At 45.0% G+C, this 25,362-nt stretch overlaps 1 protein-coding gene across 1 annotated transcript in view; it reads left to right on the top strand.

The window, feature by feature from the left end:
* TSPAN4 (tetraspanin 4) overlaps positions 1 to 25,362 on the top strand; it is a 603,434-nt gene that overhangs the window by 48,644 nt on the left and 529,428 nt on the right. The window lies entirely within an intron of this gene.

Genomic DNA, 25,362 nt, shown 5'->3' with positions numbered 1-25,362 from the left:
ATGGAGCAAGGAACTCTGGGAACGAGGGATCACTCACAGTGCCATGCATGCAGCCAATCAGCAGCCAGCCAGCCCTGTGATGTTACAGCCCTATAAATAGCCTCAGCCATCTTGGATTTAGCCATTTCCCAGTGTACTTAGTGCAGGGAGAGGCATCAGCAGGCGCTAGGGACAGTGCTAGGAAAGACTTTCAAACTTTTATTTTGCTGTATAGAAGTTCAGGGAAAGGATAGGGAGGAATCATTCCACAGTATTGAAGCAGAACAGGGTTCAGTATGGGAGGTTACAGCCTGGGTAATAGGAACAATCCTATTACACCTTGCTGCACTGACTGCGGATCCAAATTGCCAGCAAACCGTAATTCCAGCAAACCGTTCTTCTTATTGGGGTGCAAGTGCTGTTTGATACAGCCATTAACAGGGTTTATTACAAGGGAATATTTCTACTTCTTATTTGCCCTTGTGCGGTGCAGTTATATGTTCTAAAGCATTTTTGGGCTTGTATTAGTGGGAAAAAATGGCTTATTAGCCGTTATGTGGTGAAGTAAGAAAATTACAGACTTTTTTTATTTATTTCCTTTTTATTTATTTATTTGATATAACAGTTTGTCAGACAGAAGTGTCAGGCCCTGCACAGGGGAGTAGCAGAGGGCTAAATGTTTCTGACAGGGCCCCGGGTTTGGCAGCAGGAGTCGCAGCGAGAGGCTTAAGCTCCCGGTGTCATCTAGCGGTCGTGTCTTGACCAGCCACCCAGCGGTTTTTGAATGGTTGAATCGGTCATCCACTTTGTCCCAAGTGACATCAGACACCCCCAGCCAACAGTCGGTGGGTTTGTCAGACACAACCCTTACTTGGCATGGCCTGGGAGCGGCCCTGTGCCCTCACCTGTCCTCAACCTGCCTCTGTCCTTTTCTGTTCACTCAGCCAGACAAGTATTATATGCAGTGGGCTCAGCTCCACTATACAGTGAGGACGAGCTACTAGAGAACAGTCAGCAGCTACTGGCGAGCCAAGATCTGGAGGTGACATCTGCATTTCTTCCGGTAGGCGGGTAAGTAGTGATAAGGAGAGTGTCATGGGAGCTGGTGTTGCGAGCAGTCAGGCTCCTGACCCAGAGACCGTTGAGGAGGACATCAGTGACGTGCAGACAGTACTCGATGATGATGTAGCTGATCGCACTTGGAAGCCGGGTGACGAAGGGTCTTCATCATCATCGGGAGAAGAGGATGGCAGCCTCCCCTTTGAGCCAGCGGCGAAACCAGCAAGTCGCTAGCGTGGACGGGATTCAGCAGTAGTAGGAGGTCGGGAGCCAAAAGCGCCTAGGGTAGACCACCTGATTCGCTGGAACCTACCTGCCCAGGAAGTAGTGGTGCAGAAGCTTAAGGAGGCAGCAGCAGTAGCAGTCAGTCAGTGCGTAGTGTTGGGGGTAAAATCACCTACTCGGCGGTGTGGCAGTTTTTTGTTAAGCCGCCGGAGGAGGTGAACATGGCCATTTGTAGAATCTGCGGGCAGAAGGTGAAGCGTGGCCAGGGCTCCAATGTTGGCACCATGGCCCTGTGTCAACATATGCAGCATCACCATAAAGTGGCCTGGGAGAACTGTGGGTCTGATGTGGTGGTCCAGCCTGCCGCAGAAACCGCTGCATCACCCAGCGGCACACACCCGATTTCAGGCAGTCAAGGCTCCACCACCTCAGCCGAAGGAAGCCGTCTCTCCTTCCCATCATCTGCTGGTCCTGATGCTCTTCCTCCTACTCCTCGTCAGTCATTCCGTCAGCAATCAATCACCAAAGCGATTGCCAAGAGAAAACAGTATGCGTGCACTCATCCAACGGCGCAGAAGCTGAATGTGCTCCTGGCCAAGTGGCTGGTGCTGCAGTCCCTTCCTTTCCAAATAGTGGACTCTGCACCTTTCAGAGAACTGATGGCTTGTGCCAAGTCGAGGTGGAGAGTCCCAAGCCATCATTTCTTTGCCAAAAAGGCAGTACCAGCCCTGCACACACATGTAGAACAGAAGGTGGGCCAGTCCTTGAGCCTGTCGATGTGTGGAGCTGTAACTACGGTCAGGAAAAATACATGTCCTTTGCGGCCCACTGCGTGAATGTGGTTCCTGCACAGAGACTTGGCCAGGTGATGCCGCTTCATACGCTATTGGTCCTGCGACAATGTCCGTCTCTGCCTCCTCATCCTCCACCATGTCCTCAGCCTCCACTGCAGGGACAATTCACAGTGCTCCTCCAGCATATCACATGTGCAGGGCACGGCGGTGTCGTGCTGTTCTACCCCCTGTTTGCCTGGGTGAACGGAGTCACACAGGGGAGGAACTGCTCCGTGGTTCATCAAGAAATCGAATCCTGGCTTTCTCCGCAACCACTCAAAATCAAAACCATGGTGACCGACAACGGGAAGAACATGGTGTCGGCGCCAGGTATAGCACAGTAACAGTTTTGCCGTGTCATTCTGAACTGTGGGCACCGAGACAAGCATCTCTCATGTGATGAAGGTTGGGGTCTGCACAAAATTGCATTGAGGGCCAGGGGATGTGCACCCTTGCCTTAAAGGGGCAGAGAACATAGCTTCAATACTTGAAATGTATGTAGATCAGTAAGTTTTGGCGTCTAATTTAGGAAAAAAAACTACAAAAAACTGACTTTTTTTTCATAACGAAATGCAACTTTTCTACCTATAGCATTTCTATTCCAGTCTATTCACTTACAGTACATGAAGTAAATCGGTATGTAATATAGGAACTCGCCACAAAACATACTCCATGCCACCATCATCCGGGCGGGGGGGGGGGGGGGTAATGATGGCTACAACAGCTCAGAGAGTTGGTTAGTGCACTCATTTTGGATGTTAATATTTAATAGAAAGCTTCCCCTTAAAGGGATTCTGTCATCAGAAACATGGACCTAAGACCATCTGAGACATGAGCCCTTGACAACTGAAGATCATGGACTTGGTCCTGTCAACCTCCGTTCCCACATTCCAGAGAAAATTGCACTTTTGTAATACAAATGAGCCTGTAGGAGCAATGAGTGCGGTGCCTTTGTGCCTCGCTGCTCCCTGGGACCTCGCTCACTCTTCTTCATGCCACACTCCTACAGCGAAGACTGACAGACCAGGCTGCAGTAACATATTCTCGTCTGTCCCTGAACTCTTGCGGTAGTGCATTTGGAACATGAGTGGTAAAGGGATGGAGATTGTCCCCGTGGCGGTGTCCATCCCTTTAATCCTTTAGGGCCGGGCATGAAAATATTTTTGCCGCTGCCTGACCTTTCGGTCTTAGCGTTGGAGGGCGTGACATGAAGACGAGTGAGGAGAGCCTCTGGGAGCAGCGGGGTGCTGTCCCTCATTGCTCCTAGAGGCTCATTTGCATATTACAAAAGTGCAATTTTCTCTGGATTGCAGGAATGAAGGCTGATGGGGCCAAGACCATGATTTTCAGCTGTCAAGGGTTCATGTCTCTGGTAAGACGGTTTTAGGCCCATGTTTCTGATGAGAGAAGCCCTTTAAAATGATACAAAAAAAAAATTCCAGCTTATCCAGAAGTGGTTTGCTTTATTCAATAACAAATGTGCAAATAAAATCCATACTCTCCATGAAGCATTTACGCGTTTCGGACCTCCATAGCTGGGTCCTTATTCATGTCATGAATATCATGAGTAAGGACCCAGCTATGGAGGTCCGAAACACGTAGATGCTTCATGGAGAGTATGGATTTTATTTGCACATTTGTTATTGAATAAAGCAAACCACTTCTGGATAAGCTGGACTTCATTACTGATATTTTTTCTGTCTTTACGGAGTTTACTGTTTCCAACTCCAGTTCGTCCCTTCCGGAGTGCTGTCCATTCAGGTGAGCGCAGCCAAACAACATTTGGACTTTGTTTTAAAAAAAAAATTGTGAAGCATGATGCCACAGAGGGATATCTGTGCATATGGGGCTATACCCAGGGACAATCAGTGGCAGCAGGGATTATGTTGCGTACGACTGATGTCCTCACCTTAATCACTTGTGCAGAATGGACGCCGCTCTGTACAATCACCAGCGACATTCCTGGGGCTGAAGTAGAAGCAATCTGAATCCCTTGATTGCAGCACTCAGTGTTGGCACGGCCATTGGTGACAATAGTTGTTATCCGTGAAGGTGGTAAATGTGTTTTATTGACCCCTGTGTAACTGCTGTAAGAAGACAGAGCTCTAAACAGACTTGCTTTTCCAGAAGCCCAGGCCTTGGGTAGCTGTTGGTTTGCTGTTGATCCATGAATATATGATGGCAGATATAGCAAGCCTTCCTAATAAAGGATCTGTCAGCAGGTTTGCCCCTATGACACCGGCTGACCTGTTACATGTGCACTTGGCAGCTGAAGACATCTGTGTTGGTCCCATGTTTATATGTGTCCACATTACTGAGAAAAAGTATTTTTTATATATGCAAATTAACCTCTATGAGCAACAGGGGTGTTGCCATTGCTCCTAGAGGCTCTGCTCTCTCTGCAACTGCGGCACCCTCTCCACTTTGATCAACTTTAGGCGTGATCACATTTACATTTACACTTTCTGGCCTTGTCAATCAAAGTGGGGAGGGCATGACAGTTGGAGAGAGAGAGCAGAGCCTCTAGGTGTAACGTGTATCTGTAAAGAATAAATCAAGGCAACTGGACGTACTGTAGATTTCTTGAAAACTTTTCACTCATTCTTCCAAGCTCGTTGGAAGAACGAGTGAAACGTTTTCAAGAAATCTACAGTACGTCCCGTTGCCTTGATTTATTCTTCACAGATATACCATGACCTGGATAAATGAGAACCTTCACAGACATCTAGGTGTATCGGTAACGCCCTTGTTGCTCCTAGAGGCTAATTTGTATATATTAAAGCATCAGAAATGCAGGCACATATGAACATGGGACCAACAGAAATCTGCTGACAGATGCTCCTTAAAGGGGTTCTGCAGTTTTTTAAAACTGATGATCTATCCTCTGGATAGATCATCAGCATCTGATCCTTGGAGGGGGGGTTCGACACCTGGACCCCCGCCGATCAGCTGTTTGAGAAGGCAGCGGCGTTCCAGCAGCGCCGCAGCCTTCTCGCTGTTTACCGCAGGCCCAGTGATGTCACGACTAGTATCAATGGCCTGGGCGGGGCTAAGCTCCATCAAGTGAGGATAGATCATCAGTTTAAAAAAACTCCAGAACCCCTTATAAGAAAATGTTCACCATAGGAAAAAAAGTTGAGAGACTGAAGTGATTTTTTTTAGTTATCCTTTCATTCCCATGATGTTTGTTAGTATCCACAATATATATTCAATGAAACTTAGTGGTGGGAAATACTGTACGATCCTGTAGTCAGCTGAGTTCCCCGCCACCTTAAAGGGGTTGTCTCACTTCAGCATATGGCATTTATCATGGAGAGAAAGTTACTACAAGGCACTCGCTAATGTATTGTGATTGTTCATATTGCCTCCTTTGCTGGCTGAATTTATTTTTCCATATGATTATACACTGCTCAAATCCAGAGGTTACGACAACCCTGCCATCCAGAAGCAGTGGTCGTGCTTGCACATCAGAAAAGACAGTCGCCTTTCTGGTGACCAGGACCATTAGAGCATGTGCAGCAGTAGCTCCTGTCCCAGCCGCCTCGTATCTGCGTTGCAGCGGTGGCTGTAACCCCTAGAAACAAGCAGTGTATAATGTGATGGAAAAACTAATTCAGCCAGCAAAGGAAGCAATACGGACAATCACAATACATTAGTAAGTGCTTTGTATGAACCTTGTCAACATGATAAATGCAGTTTACATAAGACAACCCCTTCAATAGTAAGATAAAAGTACTAGCTACTAAACTGCACAGACTAGAGTACAGTCATGGCCAAAAGTTTTGAGAATTAAACAAATATTAGTTTTCACAAAGTTTGCTGCTAAACTGCTTTTAGATCTTTGTTTCAGTTGTTTCTGTGATGTAGTGAAATATAATTACACGCACTTCATACGTTTCAAAGGCTTTTATCGACAATTACATGACATTTATGCAAAGAGTCAGTATTTGCAGTGTTGGCCCTTCTTTTTCAGGATCTCTGCAATTCGACTGCGCATGCGCTCAATCAACATCTGGGCCAATTCCTGACTGATAGCAACCCATTCTTTCATAATCACTTCTTGGAGTTTGTCAGAATTAGTGGGTTTTTGTTTGTCCACCCGCCTCTTGAGGATTGACCACACGTTCTCAATGGGATTAAGATCTGGGGAGTTTCCAGGCCATGGACCCAAAATGTCAAAGTTTTGGTCCCCGAGCCACTTAGTTATCACTTTTGCCTTATGGCACGGTGCTCCATCGTGCTGGAAAATGCATTGTTCTTCACCAAACTGTTGTTGGATTGTTGGAAGAAGTTGCTGTTGGAGGGTGTTTTGGTACCATTCTTTATTCATGGCTGTGTTTTTGGGCAAAATTGTGAGTGAGCCAACTCCCTTGGATGAGAAGCAACCCCACACATGAATGGTCTCAGGATGCTTTACTGTTGGCATGACACAGCACTGATGGTAGCGCTCACCTTTTCTTCTCTGGACAAGCCTTTTTCCTGATGCCCCAAACAATCGGAAAGAGTCTTCTTTGGAGAATATGACTTTGCCCCAGTCCTCAGCAGTCCATTCACCATATTTTCTGCAGAAGATCAATCTGTCCCTGATGTTTTTTTTGGAGAGAAGTGGCTTCTTTGCTGCCCTTCTTGACACCAGGCCATCTTCCAAAAGTCTTCGCCTCACTGTGCGTGCAGATGCACTCACACCTGCCTGCTGCCATTCCTGAGCAAGCTCTGCACTGATGGCAGTCCGATCCCGCAGCTGAATCCTCTTTAGGAGACGATCCTGGCGTTTGCTGGACTTTCTTGGACGCCCTAAAGCCTTCTTAACAAGAATTGAACCTCTTTCCTTGAAGTTCTTGATGATCCTATAAATTATTGATTGAGGTGCAATCTTAGTAGCCACAATATCCTTGCCTGTGAAGCCATTTTTATGCAACGCAATGATGACTGCACGCGTTTCTTTGCAGGTCACCATGGTTAACAATGGAAGAACAATGATTTCAAGCATCACCCTCCTTTTAACAGGTCAAGTCTGCCATTTTAACCCAATCAGCCTGACATAATGATCTCCAGCCTTGTGCTTGTCAACATTCTCACCTGAGTTAACAAGACGATTACTGAAATGATCTCAGCAGGTCCTTTAATGACAGCAATGAAATGCAGTGGAAAGGTTTTTTTGGGATTAAGTTAATTTTCATGGCAAAGAAGGACTATGCAATTCATCTGATCACTCTTCATAACATTCTGGAGTATATGCAAATTGCTATTATAAAAACTTAAGCAGCAACTTTGCCAATTTCCAATATTTGTGTAGTTCTCAAAACTTTTGGCCACGACTGTACACTAACACTGGTTCATGAGATTTCAGAAATCTTCAGACAAAACCCGCAGCATAAACTGACTGGTGGTTTTGGTTTTACCAGTGACTTCAACCTGAGCAGTGCAAAGAAGTGGAAGACCTGCTGTGATTCCAGCAGCACTGCTGCCACAAAAACTGCTCATTTCAAGTATTTTGAAAAATCTGGATCCGCTATGTGTGGCCACATACTTAAACTACAATTCTTAACATGTCCTGACCGATTACAGATCATTGGAAATAAATGGTTTCCCCAATGCAATCAATCAACATATATTTTATCATCTCAAATGGGTTTGTGGCACATTTAGATGTTTCAATATAATTCCGCATGAAAAACTAGTTACTTTTGTAATTTACTTTGTTACAGAAATGCTGCAATTGTCAGATATTTTCTGGTTTTCATTATCCTGGCGCCCCCAGGTGTCTAATTCGTATAGTAGTGTGCGCGTCCTACTGCTGTCGTAGGGAGGGGGATACACTAGAAAGGACACGTCCCTTAAGCTGCTAGCCTGAACAGAATCTAGCAGAGCAGTTTGAACAATGAATGGGGGTGGGGTTGGCTCTGGGACCATATGAGGTACGGGGCTGGTTCTAGCTTTGTTAGAAAGAAATTGTCATGTACTATATGAGGTATGATTTTCATGTTCAACTTCAGTGATGGCAGATTTACTTTTAAAGTTGGTTTTTACCTTTTTAGTTGTTGATGATCTAGCCTATTCATAGGTCTTCAATATCTGGTCGGTGAAGTCTAACCCCCCCCCCCCCCCCCCCAATGATGGCTGCCTACAGCAGCCGCCAGTGACGGACACATAAAAGTGTACAGCTTGGGGCCCCCTTCCCTCAGCACTTTGTGGCCAGGGGCAGGGAAGCACATAGCCTTTACCCCCCTTCCTATGCCAAATTCTTGACCTAGCCCCTTCCCTCCAGCCAGAGGTGTAACCTGACCTACATGCAGTTTCTATAATACCGGTGTCTTCTCATGTGGCACATGGGTCTTTGGGCCCCCTCAGCCTCCGGGGCCCGATAGCGACTGCTACCTCTGCACCCCCTATAGCAACACCCGTGGATACTGGCGCTCAGGGCATTGGGAGCCGAGTTGCAGTGCATCAGCATGGTCACTACCTAGCCGGCAGACCCTTCTGCGGGGACAGCTGATTGGCGAGGGTGACGGGCTCCACCAATCTGATATTGATGACCTATTCGGAGGATAAGTCATCCGTATCTAAAAGGTAGAAAATCCCTTTAAGAGCATTTCTTGCAAGAAGTCTTCCTTTGTGAGATAAGATATGTGCTCTATAAAATTGCTTTGAGGTTTCATCAGATAACTACACATTTTTAATATCCTCTTGCGGTGGTGTCCTTTATCTAGAGCCATTCTGTGACATGTCTGAAAACGACTGGCTGTCCTTTAGTAGCTGCATCCCTTTGGGGGGGATCCAGTAGCATTCATGGGCGCCCTGTACCTATCAACTGAAGTATAATTGGGTACAACTTTGTGGATTTTGACTTTAGCAGATGCCTCGCCACCTGCACAGAAGGCTTGCAGTTTATTGTGGCAACATCCAGAAAATATGAAAATGCCCATTCTTTAATATAAGTATATATATTTATATTTTTGATGAATGGGGGCCTGTGGTTACATTCTGAACATCTTCCCATACACAGATTGTGCCTCCTTACTGACTGGCTGCCTAAGGAAGTCTTCATGACTTTCCCATTCCATGTCAGTGCATGATGTCCAGAAGAAAGGTAACTAGAGTTCAGGTAAATATGGGGGCATATCAACCCCTCCCCCGCAAACTGGATTTTAAAGGCTTCTTGAAGGAGATGTTCGGCAACCAGGATTGACGCAATCACCACACCGATGAGCAGTTCCCCGATACATCCCACCAAATAGATTCTAAACCCTTCTAATGGTTGCCAAATGGAACCCCTCGTTTGGGATCAAGTCTGACGGTTGTGAAAACATAAGAATATCTTAAGCTTTGCAGGAGGTTAATGGTACTCGGTAGATTAAATTGGTAAAGTGAGCAAAGTGCTAGTATTTCTCTCGCTGCCTTTCTACATAATTATATTTAAAATTTCATATTGTATTTCTCAAGATTTTGAAGGATGACTGTACTTTAAATCGCATTTAAATGTATTAATGTCTCATTTAACATCTCCCATAAGAGATAATCTGTTATTCTTACATTAGTGTCCATGACTGGTGCGCAGCTACGTCATTCGGCCTTGACACGGATCACATTGTACAACTCCAGATAAGACATAACAAGGCCAGTCCCGGGAATTAGATGGTGTTAATTTGGCCGCGCAGTCAATTTGCACACGGAGAAAACGACTGTGTGAGTCCCTCCGGCCTTGTATAAATTGTATTTGTTATTTGATATAAGTGCTTTGAAATCCATTATACAAAGGGTGTTTATATGAAGATCCATTTTCATGTGGGATGTGTTTTATTGAATGAAATTCTAAACACAGAGAAGTTCATGAACTTGGATTAACATACTTGAACTTTCTTGTTATTTCCACCCCCCCTTCTTTCCATTTAACAGCTGTTGCATGTGCTTGTCTATGTGGTGTTGGCCTAGAAATACTGTTTATGGAGCTGTCCATGGTGTACAGAACCATATAAACACAAAATCAGGAAGGTAATACCAAGCTATCATGTACCATTAAAGTCAGTATTACTGGAGAGGAAAACCATATCTAGTATGGATAAAATGGCCAGATAGCATAGTAGAATTGTCATGTTTGTGAATGTAATTCAGAAGGAGAGATATTTATTTGCACTTTGATGCCACACATATTACGTAGTTTAAAGGGGTTGTCCAGGGGCAGAAAAATGTATAAAAATAAGAAAAAAAAGAATCATTACTCACCTCACCGATCCCCCCACTGCTGCTGTTTGGACACTTACCAGATTCCTCATGGTCGCCACTTCCTGGTCTCTGTTTGACACACAGAAAGTGGCAGGAGATGCAGAGTAAGAACAGGAACAGCAGGGGACTGATGAGGTAAGTAATGCTTCTTTTATTCCCTAACACTTTTCTGACCGTTATCTAAAAAAATATTATCTCACCGGACAACCTCTTTTAAAGCAGTTTGGACTTATGGACCTTATAGAGCAGGACCAGGGAGCCACAGCCCCTGTAGGGGTAATGGCTGGCTGATTACAGCTGGCTATACATTTTGCATCGCTTTCAGCGGAATACTCATTTTGCAGGCTGCTTCATACACACGCATGCTTGGCTCGGCATATATTCTGAAAGGAGAGAAGCAAGAAAGCCACTGGCATATACCGTGCGGTAGCTTATCACATCAAGAGCAAAGTGATTAGGCATATTGAAATCCAACTGCCAGATCCTTATCTTCCCTGACATCTGCTATTGGCAAAAGTCAGAAGACTCCCATACCATTGACTTACAAGAAATCATGGGGCCGCATGGCAAACTTTAGATCCCCCCCGCCCCACATATAGCTAGGGACGGACCTTTAGCATTCAAAGGGCATCTACATTGGAGGATCTATTTGGGGCCTTCAGGGGTGTGTACAGCTTTGTTCATGTCAGTTATGTATTGGATCTAGTCCTTCCGTTATTTTTGTAGTTCTGCTCCTCTAATGGAGCAAAACAACGAAAATAACTAGTGAATGTGCCCTAATAGTGCTTGAGGATACCCCTGTATATTTAAAATTCTCATACCATTTTTATACTTATCGGCTTCTGATAGTTCTTGAACCCAGGACCTCCTATATGATAGACAGAAACCATTTTTGTGTGCCAACTGTAAAGTGGGTGCCAGCGGTAACCCCTCGATTCTGGGTAGTAGACAAGTCGCAAAAATCTACGGCACTCCTTAAAAGTGAAAAATGTGCTATTTATTCACACATGTCCTACAGCTGTATGACATGTGTGAATAAATAGCAAATTTTTCACTTTTAAGGAGTGCCGTGAATTTTTGCGACTTGTCTACTACCCAGAATCGAGGGGTTACCGCTGGCACCCACTTTACAGTTGCCAAAGGAATGCTGCCCTATTTTTCATGTGTGTGTATATGTGTATATATATATATATATATATATATATATATATATATATATAATATTACCACGAATAGTGCAGCAGCACAGTCAGATGTTGTGCACTGGGTGCAAAATTTCCTCAGAGAGGCTGGCTTCTCCTCCAAGATATATATTCAACGAATGAAGAGGCAGCATTTCCAGTTTTTGGTAATAGGGTGACGACCCCAAACTTTATTCCCAGCAACGTTTCAGCCTTCTCAATGAGGCCTTTGTCAAGCCGGCTTGACAAAGGCCTCATTGAGAAGGCTGAAACATTGCTGGGAATAAAGTTTGGGGTCGTCACCCGATTACCAAAAACTGGAAGTGCTGCCTCTTCATTCGTTGAAAAAAAAAAAATATATATATATATATATATATATATATTGATTTAGCTACATAATTTTATTTTCATTACTAGATACATAATACTTTTTTCTCTTATACTATACAGTGTACTGATATATAAAGATGTATAGATATCAGTACATTATACATGAGAAGAACACTAGTGAGGTTTTTAGTCAGAGAAAATCCTCTCATTGACAACAGTTAATTCTGTGGCTCAGCTGCTAATGTCAGCAGGTCCTGGGTTCAAGACCCAACGGCAGAAGATCTGGGAAAAACAGCAATTAAAGTTTTAAATACTCAGAGAGATCCTCAAGCACTAGTAGAATGCCCTATCTCACAGGTTCCATAGCAACTGTGTGGTCTGCTTCCATACGCCACTGCCCCATACACATTAGATCGTTGGCTAGTCCTGGCAGGTTCAGCCACCATTATTCTTATGTGCATGGTTAGTTCCAGGCTTCCTCCAGTTGATCACCTGTCATCAAAGGGGTCATCTGTAATCGGACAACTCCTTTTGAGCCCCTTAGGGTACGGCCACACATCCAAGTTTCCTGAGGCAGTTTTGGAAGTCAAAACCAGGGATGTATTTAAAGGGAACCTGTTATCAACTTTATGCTGTCCGTACTAACGGCAGAATAAAGTAGAGACAGGTGAGTTGATTTCAGCCGTCTGTCATTTATAAGTTAAAAGTACGGTAAGTGGTTGCCGAGAACCAACATCACAATCATCGCAGACTGGGCCTGGAAAAGAGTCACGGCCACCTGAGAAGAGTCCTGGTTATTCATGAAGTCCTGCTCACCTGCTGATGACTGTCAGGCGTCTACCTAGTTTTCTCCCTTTCTCTCTAGGAGAGAACTGCCAGTCATCAGCAGATGGGGGAGAGCAGGAGATATGAATAACCAGGACTCTTCTCAGGTAGATTTGACTCTTTTCAAGGCCTGGGCTGCAATGATTATGATGCCGGTTCTCAGCAACCACTTACTTTTAGCCCATGAGTGACACAGCGCTGACATCAGCATTTCTGTCAGTATTTTATACTGCCCTCAGTAAGGTCAGCATAAAGTTGATGACAGGTTCCCTTTAAAAAAGAGAAGTCATATCCATCCTTCATGATCCACTCCTGATTTTGGCTTCCAAAAGTGCATCAGGAACCCTACCATGTGGCCGTACCCTTAGATGATCTTATAAAATATATTTCTAATACAACTCCCAGTAAAGGTCCCACGTGCATCATTTACAATTACATGGCTAAGGAAACCCTTTGTACGTTTGGTAGCATGGCCAATTAGCGCCGGTTGCGTGTCAGATGTCTATGAATGCATATTGGCAGTGAGCAAGTTTGCATATCTATGGCTACAGATGTGACTGATCATTTGCCTGATCCTCGCTGCTTGAGAGCAATCATTTTTAACATCTCATTATTTCAGTCCAATGAAAATGTTTCATAGGTCACTAGCTGCAAATTTTCTTCTCCGGGAAAACATTAGTTATGAATTTACCAGTTGAAATTTCATTAAAATGATGAAAATATATGTTTGGATCATGGGGATGATATTTAAAGGGCATTACTGGCTGCAACGAAAGTGTTAAGCTGCACAGCTAGTTGGCTTTAGGAGCGGATTACACCGCGCTCTGATGGATGTCCTGTCTCCCTCTGTACAGATGATGACTCTGTACTGTCTTTTGACTCTAAGCTTTAACGTCAGGAAGATAAATCAACAGGATCAAAGCGAGTTATGCGTTAACATGCAACTAAAATCCCTCTCTTCCCCTCCCTGCTGCGCTCACCAATACTACGGAACTTCTGTCCTCTCTATAATGGGGATATTTTCTTACTAAATCCTCCTATAGGGGCCGTTCTTCCTGTTTATTTCTGCCACTTGCAAACATTTGTTCCCTCTGATCAGCTTCCTGGTGACCTTTATGATTTCAGCTTTGACTTTCCTACACGTTGAAAAATTCTGCTTACAGGAAGAAAGGTAGATGGCTGATGAATGAATGTGATGAAACTTGCTTTCCAAGCAGTCCGTGACTTGTGATTTAAACTTATATATTTTTTTTCTTTTATTTCAAATGACTCATTTTCTTCCAGTTTTACTATGTTTTAAATCCATTTAATGTAATTATTTCCCTGGAGAGGGAATTGAAATGAAAATGATGCATTACACGGTACAGCGCTTACGGACATCATAGAGGATGCTTCCCTCTGAGGAGAGCATTTCTCAGTCTGGTGGATCCATTCATTTGAATGACTGTAATCGGGGAACACTATATCTCCTTATAGAGAGCGCCTTATAGGCCATACATGCTCCTCTGGAATTCTGGGAAGAGGGTATGCAAATGAGCTCTGAGGCCACGTTCACACTTGCGTTGTTGTTTTCCAGTATTGAGATAATTTCCATTTGGTACTCATGCATTCTGAATGGGAAGAGATCCGTTCAGGATGCATCCTGATGTCTTCCGTTTCGTCAGCATTCCATTTTGTGGCTGGAAACAAAACTACTGCAAGCTGCAGTTTTGTGTCCGGTCATAAAAGCGGGGGGAAAAAACGATCCGGCACTGAAAACAATGTAAGTCAATGGTGACGTATACGTTTTTTACGGAGTCTAAAAAAAAAAATGGATCTGTCACCCTCAGTGAGGTCAGCATATGGTTGATGACCGGTTCCCTTTAACCAGCTCTGCCTCTAATGCCACCAGCTGTAAGGCAGCTATCCTATAAGTCAATGTTCAATTACTGTACATTTCCTGTATAGTAGCTAGAGCCCAGAAAAAACTATGGGAGAAAGTTTCTGGAGCTGAGTGTCGGGCTAATGTCAGTCTAAGGCTACTTTCACACTTGCGTTTGGGGTTCCGCTTGTGAGATCCGTTTCAGGGCTCTCACAAGCGGCCCCGAACGGATCCGTTCATCCCCAATGCATTCTGAATGGATAAGGATCCGTTCAGAATGCATCAGTTTGGCTCCGTTCCGCCTCCATTCCGCTCAGGAGGCGGACGGAGCCAAACAGATCGTTCATGACTTACAATGTAAGTGAATGGGGACGGATCTGTTTGACATTGACACAATATGGTACAATTGCAAACGGATCCGTCCCCCATTGACTTTCAATGTAAAGTCAGGACGGATCCGTCTGACTAACAATTAGACTTAGACTTTTTTCTTAAATAGAATGCAGACGGATCCGTTCTGAACGGATACTATTGTTTACATTATAGGAGCGGATCCGTCTGATAACGCAAGTGTGAAAGTAGCCTAAAATGTGTCTTTATGAGACGCCCATTTAATATCCAAAAACTTCATGTTGTTTATGGGTGGGAAAGGGGGTAATGCAGAAGAGACTGCACCCCAGTACAAGGCTGAGGTAGGCCACTTCGATAGGATATCCCATAAATGTCAGCTCCCACCTCTAGAACCTGCTTCTCTATAATAAATGGAGCACATGGTGCATGCAAATCTTTCTCCAGTCACTGCTATGGGACAACCGATGTACCAATAGGGATCCACACCTATCAGACTTTTATAGTATATCCTGTAATATGCTATAAATGTCCAGATGAGATAATCCTTCTAAGGTGGCCATGTACATTAGATAAATGTCAGATGGTGGTGGCTGACCACCTACTGTGGATGGGGGTGTTCTGACTCCCTCCTGAGGGCAGATCCGTCAGGCATGTTGGGTTTCAACATGATCCTTTTGCTCTCAAAGAGGACAATCCTCAAGACCATAAGAGCATGGAGAGATGATTTCCTTTATTATAAGATTAGAATAATTACCAGCCTCTAAACGAATCACTGAGCAAAGGTAATTATCACATAACTGCCGCACATATACGGAGCCTCAGAAGGAGCCATCCTGCACATCTGCTTTAAGACTCCGAGAAGAAGTCAGGACCATGGAAAAGGTTAATGAATTCTATGTCAATAATTACATTGTCTCACTAATAGGTTGCTGATGGATTTTCAGGTATGCAAACATCCCTCCAAATCTAATAGTTACATAGTGAGGAAAAAAAAGACCCAGGTCCATCAAGCTGAACATTTCTCAGATCAATTATACAACATTGTTAGATAAATTATAACCATCAATGCCATCTGCTATTAGATAAACATCTAGCCTTTTTTTTTATACTGACATAGTATCTGCCATGATGACCTCTTGGGGCAGGGCATTCCATAGTTTGTCTGCTCTTACTGTAAAGAATCCTTTCCTGTATTCTTATCTAAATCGCCTTTCCTGCACACCTAATGAATGTTCTCTGGTCCCTTGTAAAGTCCTTGGCATGAATAAATCATGCGCCAGTTCATTGGACTGACCACACATGTATTTATACAGTACATGCCAAAAGGAGTAAGAGCATGTTTGGTGGAAACATGTTGGCTTGATGTTGCCTTCACCTCAGGAGGATGTTTTAACCACAATTCAATAAAGGTGGACTTTTATGCACACTGCTCTGTGGCCTGTGTTGCCGTGTCCCGGGACAGGTGATATCGAAGACGACATGGCTCCTGCACCAGGTGCGATGACGCGATCACGTGAGATCGCAGTGATGTCATTGCGACCCCCTATCTTTTTTGTGGGGAACATACAGATGCAGTCACCACACAGTGTGCTAGCCGCATCTTTTGCGACCCCTTTGAAATAAATGGGTCCACATCGGAACTGCAAAAATGCGGATGGGTCGTGTGCATGAGGCCTTAAACAGAGGAGAGGGAAAAATGTCCTGTCTCCGTCTGCAGGATGTATTCAGTCAATTGGTCTGCAGACCAAGTGCTAGGCTAGTTTTACATGTGCACTTTGGTTTCAGGGTTTGAGGATCTCAAAAACAGATCAATTTAGATTTTACACATCAGGATACATCCGTTCCGTTAGGGTGCAGTTGTGTGAAATCAAAACGTAACTAACTGGATTGGTCCCTAAATACCGGTATATTGAAATTCAATAGGTGATGGATCTGTTTTCTTTTTTTTGTGTTCTAAAAAACTGGTTCCATCACCATTTACTTACATTGTTTTTAGTGATGGATCCGGTTTGTTCCATTTTGATAACCGGACACAAAACCGCAGCTTAAGGCCTCATGCACACGACCGTTTAGGTCCGCATCCGAGCCGCCGTTTTGGCGGCTCGGATGCGGACCCATTCATTTCCACGGCCCCGTTAAAAAAAAAAATGTCCTATTCTTGTCCGCGCTTTGCGGACAAGAATAGGCATTTATATTATCGGCGCCCGTTCCGTTCCGCAAAAAACGGCACGGTCGTGTGCATGAGGCTTTAAGCAGTTTTGTGTCCAGTCACAAAAAGGAATGCTGATGGAACGGAAGCAATCCTGATGCATCCCGAACGGAGCATACTCCATTCAGAATGCATGGGGAACTGTTTTGGCCCGGTTTTGAGATCCTCTGCCGGATGTCAAAACTGGAAAGCCAAAACGCATATATGAAAGTATTCTAAGAAATTAGTGCCTAAAGGGAACATTTCTGGCCATTCAAAGCAGTTGTTATTTGAGCAATTCCCTTGTCTGTTGTATAAGAGGGGCTTCACCTGAAGGCTGTGATGCACCATGTACATGGTCAGTATCTCATCTTAGGCTTCCTTATGTGGGCAGTCAAACGCCTTCCTGAATTCTCGCCCAGATTGGTAACAGTTAATATCTTTATTACAGTGTTTGGTTGGTAATTACTATCCGGCATTAGGCGGGGAACAAATGTGAAGCTGTCAGTCGGGTGAGGAAGTGAAGCAAAGTCTGAGTCTCACTTTGTAAAGCGTTGTCAGTGAGATTATAGGGTAGCGTGGCGTCATTTCCCAGCCAACTGATCTGCTTTTCTTGCCACGCGATGCTAGTGTTCATCGGCGTCTCGTGGCTGGACTCTACATGTGTATATGTGTCTGCTGCCATCTGTGGTTATCTTATCATGTTATGATAGTTCTCGACGCTTTCTGTGTCATGTTTACTCGCTCTTCCTTTCTCAGTTGTGTAATACTGCAGAAAATATATTGCTGTTGTCCCAGTGCACGAAACACGGACTGAAAGCTAACGGCTGGATATCTTCTGAAGAGGCAGCGCTCATCCCAAATATTGTGTTATATAAATGCAGAATAATGCTCTCTGGTATGAGGAGAGGATACAGGAAATGAAGGGCACCCCATGTACCTCCAAGTTTTTAAAGTATATACAGTAGAGGGGTTTTCTGGGTGTTTAATATTGATGACCTATCCTCAGGATAGTCCAACTCTAAACACCCCGCCAACCAGCTATTTAAAGAGGCTACGGCGGTGCTCCATTGTATAGCGGCTTTCTTGGTATCGCAGATTAGACCCATTCCCTTGAATGGGGCTGAGCTGCTCCTAGGCCATGTGATTGATGAACGTGATGGAAGAGCCCTTAGTGCGCACCTGATCGCCACAGCGTCTTCAAACAGCTGATCGGTGGAGGTGCCGGGAATTGGACCCTCACCAATCTGATATTGATAACCTATCCTGAGGATAGACCATAAATATCAAAATCTCGGACAACCTCGTTAAAAAACATAGCATGTTTTATGATTCCCGGTCTGGGGGCAGCATAAACTGGGAACAAGTGTGATTGAAATGCTGGACTACTTACTAATTTTGACCTAGTCGTTTTCTTCAGACCTTCTATTGAGAAAGTCCAATGTGAACCGATCACTGTGTCCACACAGTACAGAGCTCGAGCTCCGGAGTCTCGGCCAAACCAATGCTTATTGGCAGCTTTTATCTTAGCTCATGCTGGATGTTCTCCCCAGGGATTTTAAGAAAATGACTGGGTCAAAAAGTGACCCAACAATTTGATCAGGGTCTTTGTCACTAGCTTGTACTACCAGAGGATAAGTGTCACACCTGTGACAGGTGTGAGAAGGTCTGAAAGACTGACTGCACATGAGTGATCTGACAGCCTCTTTTGGTTTCACTTTGTCTGTGTATTGCTGGTATGTCCACACCTCCTGTTCAGGTGTGGATCATGTGACCTTTACCTCTCCCTATTTAGTCTGACTTTACCCATCACTCCTTGCTCTGGATAGCTTCATTTGGTTTTGGAAGAGCTGGAGTGTGGTTAATGTTGAAGTCCTGTTCATCCATCATCCTCAGAAGTTAAGTGTTCCGCTTGTTGTGTTTTGTATCCCACCCCCTTGTTGTTTACTAGGCCACAGCGAGACGCTGGTTCCTTCACCAGGGAAGGGACGGGTTGTCTCTGTCCTGTCAATCCCTGTAGGGCATCCGAGGGTCACCAGGGTTTTCTAGGTTCCTGTGTATGGGCATCTCTACCATCGACAGGTGCCCATACAGATAGGAGTTAGGGCCAGGAGCAGGGTTTTATAGGTGTTGACTATTTTCCTTCACTAGCGGTGAGGCCTAGTGTCTTTCCCCTTCCTTCTTGTTGTCTTTTGGTGTTCTCCCCTACTACATCCGTGACAATAAGGCAACATAAAACTGGTGATATATTCCCTTTAACCGTAACTGGTATGAAAATGTTCCCGCTCCTCCATGGAGAATTTTGTTTAACTGGGCAAGGTTTGAGGGGTTTTCGTATACACCTTGTGGCACAATAAATAATTTATAGTGGACAGTATGATGGTGGGTTGTCCGAGCACTGATGTAGGGCGACAGCCCCAGGACATAAAATGCACAGCCGTGCTTTACAGCTGCTATCAAGTTGTTCTGGTGAAATGCTGACTTTACCAACCGCAGCTATGGTAAAAAGCACGGGAGAAAGAGCAGCAGTCGGAGACTGATTAAGCCGGAGATGTTTTTAGACTGCCTCACACTTTCCTTACAGCTTCACCTTCAATCACTGATTGTAGCCGTACCCTGAGGAAGAGAGCTAAAAAGCAGATAAACTGGAGGAAAGTAAATAGCAGGTGAGCATCACTTCTGCGGTAATCAAGTCTTTACACCTGCCTGATATTCATTGTGTATAGACTCATCGAGTCATGCAACTCCAAGTTGCTATATCACACATAATAGTGGGGGTTTATTCCAGTAGTACGGGTTAGCCACGGTGTGGCTCCTCCACTTTGTTAGAAACTGTCTCACCCCCATCATTTTGCTAGTCACGGTGTGGTCCCCACCACATTGCTAGCTTCTGTGCAGCACCCACCACATTGCTAGCTTCTATGTGGCCCCCTCCACATTGCTTGCTACTGTGTGGCCCCCACCACATCGCTTGCTACTGTGTGGCCCCAACCACATTGCTTGCTACTGTGTTGCACCCACCACATTGCTTGCTACTGTGTTGCACCCACCACATTGCTTGCTACTGTGTGGCCCCCACCACATTGCTTGCTACTGTGTGGCCCCCACCACATTGCTTGCTACTGTGTGGCCCCCACCACATTGCTTGCTACTGTGTGGCCCCCACCACATTGCTTGCTACTGTGTGGCCCCCACCACATTGCTTGCTACTGTGTGGCCCCCACCACATTGCTTGCTACTGTGTGGCCCCCACCACATTGCTTGCTACTGTGTGGCCCCCACCACATCGCTTGCTACTGTGTGGCCCCCACCACATTGCTTGCTACTGTGTTGCACCCACCACATTGCTTGCTACTGTGTTGCACCCACCACATTGCTTGCTACTGTGTTGCACCCACCACATTGCTTGCTACTGTGTGGCCCCCACCACATTGCTTGCTACTGTGTGGCCCCCACCACATTGCTTGCTACTGTGTGGCCCCCACCACATTGCTTGCTACTGTGTGGCCCCCACCACATTGCTTGCTACTGTGTTGCACCCACCACATTGCTTGCTACTGTGTTGCACCCACCACATTGCTTGCTACTGTGTGGCCCCCACCACATTGCTTGCTACTGTGTGGCCCCCACCACATTGCTTGCTACTGTGTGGCCCCCACCACATTGCTTGCTACTGTGTGGCCCCCACCACATTGCTTGCTACTGTGTGGCCCCCACCACATTGCTTGCTACTGTGTGGCCCCCACCACATTGCTTGCTACTGTGTGGCCCCCACCACATTGCTTGCTACTGTGTGGCCCCTACCACATTGTTAGGCTACATTCACACGAACGTATTTTGTTTCTGTGTTCGTTCCGTTTTTTTTTTTTGTGGATAGGATGCAGACCCATTCATTTCAATGGGTCCACAAAAAAATGCGGACAGCACACCATGTGCTGTCCGCATCCGTATGACCGTTCCGTAGCCCCTCAAAAAAAAATAGAACATGTCCTATTCTTATCCGTTTTGCGGACAAGTATAGGCATTGTTGCAATGGATCTGCAAAAACGACGGATGCCATATGGACAGCTAATCGACAACATGACATCTCCGCTTTGGTCCAAGGGTGTCCTTTGCTAAAATTTGCACAAATACCTCCCTCCTTTTACTGCCCGTTACTTGTTACTAACGTATCCAAGCGTTTCAAGGGCAGGAGAGCCCCCTTCTTCAGGACAATTTTTATCTTGCATTTGTTTAAAATAGGACAGAAAGCATTTGGTGAGCTCTGCTCTATGACACCGTGTACTGTTCTGGTTTGCTTTTCTCTGTTTAGCACGAGATGCAAAGTTTATAGCAACTGTTGGTGAACCTTTAGGAAAGAGTGCATTCAAAATTTCCAAAACCAACCCCCATTTCCTACTTGGCCGGACTTTGTAAATGAAAGCTAACTTACCTGCTTCCTGGCTCTGGCTCCCGGCTCCTTCTCCTCTGGGACTGTGATGCTCCGCTGCACTCCCTGGCTAAAAACACCCGGTTTGGAGCAGTGACTGGTTCCCGTTACAGCATGACAAATGGTCACATGACACAAGGGGATCAGGTCACAGCAGCGACTGTGGCAATTGGCTGCAGGTGGCGCCAGACTGGATGTTTTCAGTGAGGGAGCCCAGAGGAACAACGCAGGCCAGAAGAAGAAGGAGCGGGAGTCAGTAAGTAAAGAAGGCAAAAGATACGCTTCATATATGGAAGAAATAACGCAGCAAAATATTACACAGAAAAAGTTGGCATAATGTGTACTGGTTTATGAATGTTCACCTGAATGGAGCTTAGCCGCGCTAGTTGATACTAGTCGTGACTTCAGTGGGCCGGCGGTAAACAGCTGATCGGCGGGGGTCCCGGGTGTCGGACCCCCGTCGATCAGAAGCTGATGATCTATCCAGAAGATAGATCATCAGTTAAATGAAAGTGCAGAACCCCTTTAAGTGAGCTTCCCTTTACTGGTCTGGCCAAGTGAAGTTGGAGTGGGGGGTGAGTGGTTACCAAAACCCCCTCCCTCATTCTTGCACAACCCCTTTAATGTCACCCCACCCATCAGAACTACTGTATGCATCTGCAGAATGAATACATTCATAAGCCAGTACACATTATGCCATCTTTTCGTGTGTAATATTTTGCTGCCTTATTTCTTCCATATATGAAGCGTATCTTTTGCTTTCTTTACTTTGAGTCTCTAGAACTTCTGTTTCCTTGTCAAACAAATCTATGTTAAACTGTTAACTGTAGGTCATGAAACCTCGGCGTAAAAGAGCAACAGGTCTGTGTCTACCCATCGATCTGCGGAGAGGGAGGACGTGTGCGGAATCCGTGATCTGCGCCTGTCTGTAGTCTTGCAGAACTCCTTCCCCAGGGAGCCTGTTGCTGACAATTAGTAGCTCGCTTTGCGCTATCAATACTCCTGTATCCATCCTGACGTCTTCTAAATAATGTTGCTTTTACTGATGTGCATAACGTGCAATTCATCCCCAGCCCCTTATTAACCTAATCTCGCCCGACTGCAGCCGACAAGATGAAAGACCTAGTGCAGCGCCTTCCGAAAATTACTTTTTTTTTTTTTTTTTACTTAGACAAATACAAGTTATTGTCTTCTGCTTCATCGTCAGCTCTGTGTACCCGCTGACCAGCCTGGCAATATCCTTGATTTATTTCCTGCCTTTTGTGTATTGACAAGGCCGATAAGCAGAAAACTGAGATCCTAGAAATTGCAGCAGAAGATTAGAGGACATGTGCTTCAGAGGGAGAGGAGCGCTCACAAAATACATTTGCTTGGATTGCTTTGAAATACTACGCCCCAAGATACCGGTATCCGCTGTTTTCTGAGCTCATTCGTGTTGCAGCTCTCTGTGCAGGTGATGAGTTTGAATTTTGACTGGAAAAATGCATAGTTGGTCCAAAAGACTCTAACAACAGGGGCCAGCAACCTTCGGCACTCCAGCCGCCGTAAAACCACAGTTCCCAGCATGCACAGGTACTCGGCTCTTCTTGTAACTCCCACGGAAGTATTCTTGGAGTTGTAGTTCCAGAACAGCTGGAGTGCCGGAGTTTGCTGATCCCTGCACTGCAAGCAAGAACCTAGCAAGTAATCATAGAGTGCGCTCAATCTTTATCGTCGCATTCAGCAGGTTGAGAACATAAACAGCGTATGATTATTTCCTTCTCCAGTCTGCACACAGTGATGTCACAGTAACATCCTAGTGCACTCGACCATGTCACAGTGTCATCCAAGTGCACACAGTGATGTCACAGTATCATCCTAGTGCACACAGTGATGTCACAGTAACATCCTAGTGCACTCGACCATGTCACAGTGTCATCCTAGTGCACTCGACCATGTCACAGTGTCATCCTAGTGCACACAGTGATGTCACAGTATCATCCTAGTGCACACAGTGATGTCACAGTATCATCCTAGTGCACACAGTGATGTCACAGTATCATCCTAGTGCACACAGTGATGTCACAGTATCATCCTAGTGCACACAGTGATGTCACAGTATCATCCTAGTGCACACAGTGATGTCACAGTATCATCCTAGTGCACACAGTGATGTCACAGTATCATCCTAGTGCACATGCCATATCATGGTAGCATCATAATGCACACAGTGACATCACAGTAGTTTTTTAATGCATTGATTTCATAGTGCACACAATGCACATTGTTACAGTACTATAAATACAGTAACATCATAATTCACACAGGGATGTCATAATGCATACAGTGATGCTACAATAATATGAATGCACACAAAAATGTCTCAGTAAGGGTACTTTCACACTAGTGTTTTTCTTTTCCGACATTGAGTTCCGTCCTAGGGAATCAGTTTTATCATAATGCATACTGAATGGAGAGCAATCCGTTGAGTATGCATCAGGATGTCTTCAGTTCAGTCACTGTACGGTTTTTGGACGGAGAAAATACCGTAGCAAAATAACGGAACACTTGCCAGAATTATTTTACATTGAAATGCATTTATGCTGGATCCGGCCCTAAGCGTTCCGGAAAAACTGAACTGTTTTTGCGGTCTGCGCATGCGCAGACCATTAAAAATATGATGATGATAAATACCGGATCTGTTTTTCTGGATGACAACCGGAGAGCCGGTATTGCAATACATTTGTGAGACGGATCGTCTACATACAGATTGCCGGCTGCGAAACTGCCTGATGGAATCCAGCAACGCTAGTGTGAAAGTACCCTTACATAATGCACACAGTGATGTCAAAGTAATAAGGTCATAATGCACACAGTGATGTCATTGTTGCAGTAACATCATATTGCAGACAGTGATCGCATAGAACGAGGGTGATCCAGTCAATGGAGTTACAGCTCATCAATCATGCAAATAGTGATGTGACAATACAGAGATACTGTACCTCATAATGTCGCAGGACAGATACTGCACATAGATATAATCGTCATAGTAACATCACAGCATAGAAATGATGCAAAAAAGTGATTTCCCGGTGTAGGAGCAATGCAGGGGAGGACGTCGCAGTACAGTATGCCCTATCCTTGGGCGCACAGTAATTAGCTTTGTTATGCTTCCCTCCCATCATCCATAGTGATCACTGACTGCACCTCACCAATGAGTGAAGGTGGACCTTCCTGGTGATGCCTGCTAACCTGGTACTTATACCTATGTATGATGAGGTTGTCCCCTGCTTCAGACAGTGATGGAAGTATCACCCAATGAACCAGGGAGAGAAGCTGAGCTCTGCCCAGGTTTCTGTGATTTTGTGAGTACAAAGCATTGTAAAACCTGACCGGACTCCTAGGAGAGACGAGAGTCCCGACTACCCGCCCACATAGGATAATTCACAGCCTTTTGTCTACACAAACAGATAGATAGACACAAGATTTGTCAATCAGTATGTGTGGGCGGGCTAATCAGGACTCTCACCGCCTCTCCTAGGAGTCCTGTCCACTTTTGCTCTGCTTTTACTAGGAAAATCCTGCTGCAAATCATATAAACTTATGTATCCCAGAGATCAGCTTCTGTCTCTGTGATGTAATTAATGCTTCTGCTTCTCTTGTGATAAGGAGAGTTACCACAATTGCACTTGCTCAGTATCTTCTCTGAGAAGCAGGGAAGACGTTGCAGTAGAACCAAGCGCATTTGCAACGTAATCATAAAAACGTACCTTCTATAGAACAGGCAACTGAGTATTCAATTTGTGACTGTTCTATGAGGTCACATGTTGTGACATCCGAGTGTTTTTCCCATAGGTAAATATTAAAGGGTTTTTCCAGTTTTTAAGCCTAATCTCTAT

This window comes from Bufo gargarizans, chromosome 10 (assembly GCF_014858855.1).
Source record: "Bufo gargarizans isolate SCDJY-AF-19 chromosome 10, ASM1485885v1, whole genome shotgun sequence".
Taxonomy (NCBI): Eukaryota; Metazoa; Chordata; class Amphibia; order Anura; family Bufonidae; genus Bufo; species Bufo gargarizans.
Note: the sequence above shows the minus strand (reverse complement) of the source record. Positions and strands in the feature narration are given on the sequence as shown.